Consider the following 11,235-nt stretch of genomic DNA (forward strand, 5'->3'; position numbering starts at 1 on the left):
TATGACCGTCGACAAATGGCCGTAGCCCTTCCCTGCTGCACTGTCAAGGCCTGCCCTCACTCTTTCTCCCTCGAATTGCGTGAAAGGTTGTTTGTATTGTGCTTAAATTATCGTTCAAATGGGTAGGTATTTGTAGGTGTTTAAAGGTAGTGTTATGTTTGTTTTGTCATCAACGAGTAGTGGTAGGTATTATAGGTTTAGTGTAAAATCAATAATCATGGTTAGGTCCAAATATTTAATTAAGGTTAGTGCCAGCAATTCAATTAATTTGGACCAAATATTTTATTGTAACAATTCCGTATAGACCCGTCTCAATAAATTGGATCGATACGACGCAAGTTAAATAAAATAACCTAACATAATTTTTAACTCGACAATTAAATAGTAATATAAAATGTATAATAATTAATATATAACAATATCCGTTTAATAATATCCGTTTAATAATATATAAAAATATGGGGTATTACAGTCTTCCCCCCTTAAAATGAACTTCGTCCCCGAAGTTCGATATTAGAAAATAAAACAAATTGAAAATTTAGTGGTATTACATTCCACCCTCCTTAAAAATAAAGTTCGTCCTCGAACGTAAAATTTTCAAAAAAAATGAATGAAATGACAACTCAAAATTTAAGAAAAGTTTAAAAGGTTAAAAGAGCGGTGCTAAGATATGACGATCTCAACACCTGACCAAGAAAGAACCCTCTCTGATACCAATTGTAACACCCCTGATTTTCGGCTAAATTAAAACTTACTTTTACATACAAAACTGGCCGAAAAACAAGGATATTATAATTAATATACAAAGTCTCTATTACAAAGTCTCTTTTATACAAATGAAAATAAAATGGAACAAATCTTTTACAAAGTCTTTAATTAAAAACTTGACTTGAAAATCCATTTGAACCGCAGCGGAAAGACCTGAAAATAAAATCAGAAGACAAAAAGGAACTACCCCCATGACGAGTAGCCCAAAAAGGGAGAAAACACGTCAGCCGGAAAGCTGAGTAACAGATAATACCTCAATATAAGCAGAATAGTTTTTGGTCATGGCGTGGAAACACGGACATATAGGAATAAAAATTAACAGAGAGAATAATAAAAACACTCCCCGTTAACTCATCTCAATCTCAACTAATTACTCCATATCACTCATTACTCCATCTCATAATATAACCAAGTATCGTATTTTCATCGTCGAACCTAAGACCAAAGACAAGGGGTGAGTGAATTGGCGGATAAAAACCGCAAAACAATATTTCCATCTCAATATCGATTTCAAACTCATAATAATATAATTCAATACCATGGTCACTCCGGACCGTAAAGATAACCCGGCTCAAAGGCCCCATAAATCATAACTCAATACCAGTAACCAATTTCCATCTCAATTTCAATATTGATATTGTCAAATATTCCATTAAAGGAACTGCTCAACACTTAAAGTACAAGACTTTAAGCTACTCACCCGCGAGTCAAGATCAAAGGAAAGACGAATTAAAATACGGTACAAAAATCCAACCAATTATGCATCAAGAATTACGCAAACTTTATAGTGAATTACCCAATCTTTAATTCATAATCTTCCAATATTTTCCACGCATCATAGCTCACTCTCACTAATATTAAATTATTAACCACTAAGTAATTAAGTATTCCATTAACCTTGAAATCAAATCATATAATAACAAGCTCCTTGAAACCCCATCTCACCAACAATAGAAATTATTATAGGTACTACTATTATATAATAGCAATATAATGGATCATCACTTTATATAAATTAAACACATATAAAACATATAAATTACACATAATCATATAACCTCGGACAATAATAATAATATTAGGATCGGTAGAATCGTGTTACCTTAAATTGGGCGAAGGATGCAATTGACGAAAATAAACTGCCATCCAGATTGAAGATTTAGTAATGCGTACAAGTGATAAGAATTATATGATTAATTATGAAAACCCGCTTTCAACAATTCAATACTCGAATTAAACAACCCGTCCTCTTTTATACTCACTCATCCTCACCACGCGCCACTCCCACCACCACGACAACCACCAACCCTGTCCCCCACTTCAACCCAGCCACCAACAACCGCCCCCACTGGGGTCGACTCCCGCCGGCAAGGAGAACCATGGCCGTCTTTTGGCCTGGTTCAAAGCCGAACCTCACCAAACACCCACTGTTTCATCACGCACCACCACCACAATCAACAACCAGCCACTGCCCAACAACCACCATTCAACTCGCCGACAACCCACATCCCCAGACATGGTGGCACCACTGTTTCGACCTCCCCCGAGTCCACGGTGGTGCCACCCCAATCCTAACCCCTTAAACTCCTCTGAAAACCGTAACTAACCCGTTAAACACCCCCCCATGTCGCTGCCACCTTCCTCTACCACCACCACCACCTACAGCCCACCTGACCGCCACCAAAAGAGGCGACTCAGACCACCCAACACCATTACCCCGACACCAACCACCCTTATTACTTCCCTGAGACACGCAACCCCAACCAAAACCCGACTCTAAAACGAGAAAAACAGAGCATGGATTGAACTACTACCTTTACCGCCACTAAAAACACCACCACAGCCGCCTATGACCGTCGACAAATGGCCGTAGCCCTTCCCTGCTGCACTGTCAAGGCCTGCCCTCACTCTTTCTCCCTCGAATTGCGTGAAAGGTTGTTTGTATTGTGCTTAAATTATCGTTCAAATGGGTAGGTATTTGTAGGTGTTTAAAGGTAGTGTTATGTTTGTTTTGTCATCAACGAGTAGTGGTAGGTATTATAGGTTTAGTGTAAAATCAATAATCATGGTTAGGTCCAAATATTTAATTAAGGTTAGTGCCAGCAATTCAATTAATTTGGACCAAATATTTTATTGTAACAATTCCGTATAGACCCGTCTCAATAAATTGGATCGATACGACGCAAGTTAAATAAAATAACCTAACATAATTTTTAACTCGACAATTAAATAGTAATATAAAATGTATAATAATTAATATATAACAATATCCGTTTAATAATATCCGTTTAATAATATATAAAAATATGGGGTATTACAGTCTTCCCCCCTTAAAATGAACTTCGTCCCCGAAGTTCGATATTAGAAAATAAAACAAATTGAAAATTTAGTGGTATTACATTCCACCCTCCTTAAAAATAAAGTTCGTCCTCGAACGTAAAATTTTCAAAAAAAATGAATGAAATGACAACTCAAAATTTAAGAAAAGTTTAAAAGGTTAAAAGAGCGGTGCTAAGATATGACGATCTCAACACCTGACCAAGAAAGAACCCTCTCTGATACCAATTGTAACACCCCTGATTTTCGGCTAAATTAAAACTTACTTTTACATACAAAACTGGCCGAAAAACAAGGATATTATAATTAATATACAAAGTCTCTATTACAAAGTCTCTTTTATACAAATGAAAATAAAATGGAACAAATCTTTTACAAAGTCTTTAATTAAAAACTTGACTTGAAAATCCATTTGAACCGCAGCGGAAAGACCTGAAAATAAAATCAGAAGACAAAAAGGAACTACCCCCATGACGAGTAGCCCAAAAAGGGAGAAAACACGTCAGCCGGAAAGCTGAGTAACAGATAATACCTCAATATAAGCAGAATAGTTTTTGGTCATGGCGTGGAAACACGGACATATAGGAATAAAAATTAACAGAGAGAATAATAAAAACACTCCCCGTTAACTCATCTCAATCTCAACTAATTACTCCATATCACTCATTACTCCATCTCATAATATAACCAAGTATCGTATTTTCATCGTCGAACCTAAGACCAAAGACAAGGGGTGAGTGAACTGGCGGATAAAAACCGCAAAACAATATTTCCATCTCAATATCGATTTCAAACTCATAATAATATAATTCAATACCATGGTCACTCCGGACCGTAAAGATAACCCGGCTCAAAGGCCCCATAAATCATAACTCAATACCAGTAACCAACTAGTTTGAATGCCCGTGCGTTGCAACGGGATAATTAACTTATTTATAATGCAAAAAAAAACGTTATAAGGGTTTAATGTTTACATTCCATGTCTACTGATTTGCTTACATATTATTAAAATATTCTTTCAAAAAAAAAAAAGATTAATATATACGTGGGTTAACTCCTATTTATAATCACCCCACCTTATATTAATCTTTCGATGTGGGACAATTATACTATTTATAAGTAATATTCACCAAACTTAAATTATTTTTCTTATGTGGGACAATTCTACTATTTATACGTAGTATATATTTATCAAACCTGCATTGCTTTTCAATGTGGGACAAATAACATACTCATAATTACACCATCTTTTTGCATTTAGTTCGACATCCAACCAGATCCCGAATACCGAATACGGACAATTGCTACTCATTATATCTAATAGTTATATTTAAATTTAATAATATGATCAAGTACTCTTCATTAATAATGTTCCGACATTAACTTAGTTTGAATGCCCGTGAGTTGCAACGGGGTAATTAACTTATTTATAATGCAAAAAAAACGTTATAAGGGTATAATATTTACATTCTATGTCTAATGATTTGTTTACATATTATTAAAATATCTCTTTCCAAAAAAATAAAGGATTAATATATACGTGGGTTAACTTATTTATAATCATATAATTACTCCGCCTTATACTAATCTTTTGGTGTGGTACAATTCTACTATTTATAAGTAATATATTCACCAAACTTGGATTATTTTTTTGATGTGGGACAATTTTACTATTTATACGTAGTATATATTCATCAAACCTGCATTGTTTTTCAGAGTGGGACAAATATCATTCTCAGAATTACACCATTTTTTTTTGCACTTAGTTCGACATCCAACCAGATCCCGAATACCGAATACGGACAATTGCTACTCATTATATCTAATATTTATATTTAAATTTAATAATATGATCAAGTACTCTCCGTTAATAATGTTCGACATTAACTTAGTTTGAATGCCCGTGCGTTGCAACGGGGTAATTAACTTATTTATAATGCAAAAAAAAAAACGTTATAAGGGTTTAATATTTATATTCTATGTGAGACTATGTCTAATGATTTGTTTACATATTATTAAAATATTTCTTTCAAAAAAAATAAAGGATTAATATATACGTGGGTTAACTTATTTATAATCATATAATCACTCCACCTTATACATACTAATCTTTTGGGTGGTACAATTCTACTATTTATAAGTAATATATTCACCAAACTTGGATTATTTTTCTGATGTGGGACAATTCTACTATTTATACATAGTATATATTCATCAAACATGCATTGTTTTTCAATGTGGGACAAATATCATACTCAGAATTACACCATTTTTTTGGCACTTAGTTCGACATCCAACAGATCCCGAATACCGAATACAGACTATTGCTACTCATTATATCTAATAGTTATATTTAAATTTAATACTATGATCAAGTACTCTCCATTAATATTTGTATTTTGTTTTTCTTCAATTTTTTTTTTATCATAATTGAGACACGGAAATTTTCTGTGGTACCCCTTAATTTTGTCAGATTTTTCATGTTACCCCTACTTTTACGAATCTGCCTATGGTACCCTTGAGGTTCCATTTTTTTTGCCCATGGTACCCCCTAATGTAAAGGCTGTTATATGGACGTTAAGTTTGATAGCGTGACAATAAAATAAAAATTAAAAAATAATACCCCCTTTATTGTTTTATTGGTACAGATTTCTCTATCTTTTAAATGAAAATTTAATTAACTATATCATTATAATATTGGAAATTTCTCATGGTAACCTTGAACTTTGATAGATTACACATGGTACCCCTAATTTTAACTTTCTACAAATGGTACCCATGTGTTTACCTTTTTCTTTCCCAGAATACCACTTGAATATAAAATAAGAAATACAGAGTATATATTATATATAATAACTAAAAGATATTCTAAAGATTAACTTAGGTTACAGATCATTATTCTAGAGACAGTAATACAAACTCTTTTAAGAGCTCTCTCTGACAATACTTAGGAGAATCAAAAAATTTTGGGTTATGACTTCTATTTATAATCATAAGATCACTTTGCCTTATGGTAATCTTCCGATGTGAGACAATTCTAATATTTATACATAGTATATTCACCACACTTACATTACTTTTCAATGTAGGACAAATAATATACTAAATACACCATTTTTTGTGCACCTACTTTGACATCAACCCGATTTAATAATGAGAAATTACAATAAAATCTACAATCTAATGATAACATTTTTTTGTCACAATCTAATTATATAATTTTCATACGATACTTTTTTGTCAAATGAAATATAAAGTTTTTATATCAAAATTATAAACATCACTTTAATATAATATAGAGAATGTATATATATATATATATATGGGACAGTTCTATTATTTATACATAATATATTCACCACACCTACATTTTTTTTCAATGTGGGATATATAACATACTAAAAAGTACATATTTTTTATATAAAAAAAAAATTGGGTTAATACCTAAGTTTCAAGGATTCCTCATATTTATATTTATAGAATCACTCTACCGTATACTATTCTTTCGATGTGAGATACATAATTTAATTATTTAGACGTAGTATGTTCATCATGCCTACATTATTTTTCAATGTGAAAAATATAACATACCAAGAATTACATGTCTCTTCTTAAAAAAACCACTACTGTATACATATTATTTTTCTTTAAAGGTAAAACCACTTAGTCTCGATCATTAATTAGAAAGAGATCTCTACATCGTACATATAACGACTCATTAACGCTTTATTACTGCATTCATAAGACAACCTTTGTACTGTGTCAGGAGACTACCATTAGTAAACCTTTAGTTTTATATTTTTTGATTTTCATGTTCATGTTCTTAACTCTTTCCTGGGTATTTCCCAACGATTTCCACTTTATTTTTTATATCATATCGTAGATAATGATAGAAAATCTTAAGAGCTCTTTAAAACAATATTTATGAGACTCAACAAATTTTGGGTGGATACATAAGTTCCAAATATGCATCCTATTTATAATCATAGGATCACATCACCTTATACTAATCTTTCGATGTGGGACAATTCTACTATTTATATGTAGTATATTCACCACACCTACGTTATTTTTCAATGTGGGACAAAACATACTAAAAATTACACAATTTTACTTATTAAGAAGTACACCATCTTTAATATGTGCAAATAATATGAAATTTATACTCTAATAATAGCATTTTTTACCACAAAGCTAATTATATTATTTTCATAATTTTTTTAGCGATATTTTTTTGCCAAATGAAATGTAAAAGTTTGATATAAAAATTGGAAATATCACTTGAATATAATTTAGGAAATATACATATTATAATAATTAAAAGATTTTCCACTTTATTTTTTACATCAAAAATTATACTTTCCTAAATTGATTTTTGATGATGTGGACGCTCTCAGATCGCTCGAAAAAACTCTCTTTTATATATATATATAGATTTCCATCTCAATTTCAATATTGATATTGTCAAATATTCCATTAAAGGAACTGCTCAACACTTAAAGTACAAGACTTTAAGCTACTCACCCGCGAGTCAAGATCAAAGGAAAGACGAATTAAAATACGGTACAAAAATCCAACCAATTATGCATCAAGAATTACGCAAACTTTATAGTGAATTACCCAATCTTTAATTCATAATCTTCCAATATTTTCCACGCATCATAGCTCACTCTCACTAATATTAAATTATTAACCACTAAGTAATTAAGTATTCCATTAACCTTGAAATCAAATCATATAATAACAAGCTCCTTGAAACCCCATCTCACCAACAATAGAAATTATTATAGGTACTACTATTATATAATAGCAATATAATGGATCATCACTTTATATAAATTAAACACATATAAAACATATAAATTACACATAATCATATAACCTCGGACAATAATAATAATATTAGGATCGGTAGAATCGTGTTACCTTAAATTGGGCGAAGGATGCAATTGACGAAAATAAACTGCCATCCAGATTGAAGATTTAGTAATGCGTACAAGTGATAAGAATTATATGATTAATTATGAAAACCCGCTTCAACAATTCAATACTCGAATTAAACAACCCGTCCTCTTTTATACTCACTCATCCTCACCACGCGCCACTCCCACCACCACGACAACCACCAACCCTGTCCCCCACTTCAACCCAGCCACCAACAACCGCCCCCACTGGGGTCGACTCCCGCCGGCAAGGAGAACCATGGCCGTCTTTTGGCCTGGTTCAAAGCCGAACCTCACCAAACACCCACTGTTTCATCACGCACCACCACCACAATCAACAACCAGCCACTGCCCAACAACCACCATTCAACTCGCCGACAACCCACATCCCCAGACATGGTGGCACCACTGTTTCGACCTCCCCCGAGTCCACGGTGGTGCCACCCCAATCCTAACCCCTTAAACTCCTCTGAAAACCGTAACTAACCCGTTATACACCCCCCATGTCGCTGCCACCTTCCTCTACCACCACCACCACCTACAGCCCACCTGACCGCCACCAAAAGAGGCGACTCAGACCACCCAACACCATTACCCCGACACCAACCACCCTTATTACTTCCCTGAGACACGCAACCCCAACCAAAACCCGACTCTAAAACGAGAAAAACAGAGCATGGATTGAACTACTACCTTTACCGCCACTAAAAACACCACCACAGCCGCCTATGACCGTCGACAAATGGCCGTAGCCCTTCCCTGCTGCACTGTCAAGGCCTGCCCTCACTCTTTCTCCCTCGAATTGCGTGAAAGGTTGTTTGTATTGTGCTTAAATTATCGTTCAAATGGGTAGGTATTTGTAGGTGTTTAAAGGTAGTGTTATGTTTGTTTTGTCATCAACGAGTAGTGGTAGGTATTATAGGTTTAGTGTAAAATCAATAATCATGGTTAGGTCCAAATATTTAATTAAGGTTAGTGCCAGCAATTCAATTAATTTGGACCAAATATTTTATTGTAACAATTCCGTATAGACCCGTCTCAATAAATTGGATCGATACGACGCAAGTTAAATAAAATAACCTAACATAATTTTTAACTCGACAATTAAATAGTAATATAAAATGTATAATAATTAATATATAACAATATCCGTTTAATAATATCCGTTTAATAATATATAAAAATATGGGGTATTACAAGTTCGATGGGTTTAAGATGACATCTGACATGTCTGTAGCCGAGTATTACAGGCAGTTTAATGAGAAGTCTAGGTATGCTGAGGATATGGGTTTGAGTGAGGAGAACCTGGCGCTGAGGTTTGAGAGGGGTTTGACCCCTAAGATCATGGATAAGTTACCCGTGGGAATCCTTACTGACGTTAAGGAAGCTTATGAGAGAGCTTTAAGAGCTGAGAGGTTAGTAGAGATGGCTCAGGAGAGAGTGGGTGTTGAGAAAAGAAAGTCTGAGAGTGAGGGTGGTGGCCAATCTAGTCACAAGAAAGGCAACCAAAATCAAACTAGAGGGTTTTCTTCTGGGTCAGGGTTCAGTGCTGGGGCTTCCTTTGGGCGTGGCCGTGGAAGTGTTAGTGGTAGTTGGGGAATGACCTGCTATAGTTGTGGTGGCGTAGGCCACAAGAGACATGAGTGCACAAGTGCACCTGGAACTTTCCAGAGACCTGCGCAGAGCTATGCGAGCAATAGACCGACCGGATCATGGTCAAACCGGGAAGTCGAGCTATCGAGTGGAGGTAACCGCAACGGCGGTAATTCTTATCAGAAACCACCGACGAACAACAACAACAATCAAGGGTCGGGTGCTAAGCCGACCACATCACCAAAGATCGTCCAGGAGGTGGACAAAAGACCGAGTGGGAAGTGGTTCATGATGGAGAAGAAAGCGGCTGAAGATGATGCACACGTTATCACTGGTACTTTTCTTGTTAACGGTATTCATACCTTTGTTTTGTTTGATTCGGGGGCGTCTCGGTCGTTTGTATCTTCGAGTCATGTTAAACGGTTGGGTTTGAGGGTATATGAGTCTCATGAGAGGAAGTTTATATACCTTCGGGTGAGTCTGTATCATGTGGGAGGTTATATAGGGATGTACCTATGATAGTTGGGCAAGTTGATCTACCTGTAGACTTGCTAGAGTTTCCTTTTAGCGGTTTTGAGATGATAGTTGGGATGGATTGGTTGGGAAAGTATAAAGCTAAGATAGACTATCATCAAAAGAAAGTGTCTTTAAGAGGTCCTAAGGGCGTTAGTGTGTCTTATCGTGGGTTTCTGGTCAAACCCAAAGTTAAGTTGATTGCAGCTGTTACTTTGAAGTCTTATCTGAGGAAGGGATGTCCTTTGATCTTGTGCCATGTGAGAGATGACCGGATAGAGAGTTCGACAGTTGATCAGATATCAGTGGTGGGAGAGTTTGAGGATGTGTTTCCGGAGGAGATTCCGGGGTTGCCACCGAAGAGAGAGATAGATTTCACAGTTGAGTTGAAACCGGGGACGGGGCCAATCTCTAAGGCACCGTACCGGATGGGTCCTAAGGAGATGGAGGAGCTTAGAAAGCAGTTAGATGATCTAATAGAGAAGGGATACATTAGACCAAGTGTATCGCCGTGGGGAGCACCAGTTCTTTTTGTGAAGAAGAAAGATGGGAGTGTGAGGTTGTGCATAGACTATAGAGAGCTGAACCGAGTGACAGTGAAGAACAAGCATCCTTTGCCAAGGATAGATAACTTGTTTGATCAGTTGAGTGGTGCATCAGTCTTTTCCAAGATTGATTTGAGGTCGGGGTACCATCAGGTGAAGATTAGAGAGATGGACATACCAAAGACAGCTTTCACGTCGAGGTATGGCCATTATGAGTATGTGGTGATGCCGTTTGGGTTATCTAATGCACCAGCAGTGTTTATGGATTTGATGAATATGATCTTCAGACAGTTTTTGGATAAGTTTGTGGTGGTGTTTATCGATGACATCTTAGTCTACTCCAAGACTAAGGAGGAGCATGAGGAGCATCTGAGGATTGTGTTTCAGACTCTGAGGGAGCATGAGTTATATGCTAAGCTGTCCAAGTGCGAGTTCTGGTTAGAAAAAGTTGCTTTTCTGGGGCATGTGATCTCTAAGGAGGGAGTAGTTGTGGATCCGGCGAAGATTGAGGCAGTGACAAAGTGGGAAGCACCAAA

At 35.6% G+C, this 11,235-nt stretch overlaps 2 long non-coding RNA genes across 2 annotated transcripts; both read right to left on the reverse strand.

The window, feature by feature from the left end:
• Positions 1 to 390: 390 nt before the first annotated feature.
• On the reverse strand, positions 391 to 1,960 carry LOC141591114 (uncharacterized). The gene is made up of 2 exons (XR_012520664.1): positions 1,871 to 1,960; positions 391 to 951 (listed from the first exon to the last, which is right to left on the reverse strand). It is a non-coding gene; the product is annotated as an uncharacterized LOC141591114 (long non-coding RNA).
• Positions 1,961 to 3,006: 1,046 nt separating this feature from the next.
• Positions 3,007 to 8,121, reverse strand: LOC141591115 (uncharacterized). Its single transcript, XR_012520665.1, has 2 exons — positions 8,032 to 8,121; positions 3,007 to 3,567 (listed from the first exon to the last, which is right to left on the reverse strand). It is a non-coding gene; the product is annotated as an uncharacterized LOC141591115 (long non-coding RNA).
• Between the last annotated feature and the right edge of the window lie 3,114 nt (positions 8,122 to 11,235).

This window comes from Silene latifolia, chromosome 7, assembly GCF_048544455.1.
Source record: "Silene latifolia isolate original U9 population chromosome 7, ASM4854445v1, whole genome shotgun sequence".
Taxonomy (NCBI): domain Eukaryota; kingdom Viridiplantae; phylum Streptophyta; class Magnoliopsida; order Caryophyllales; family Caryophyllaceae; genus Silene; species Silene latifolia.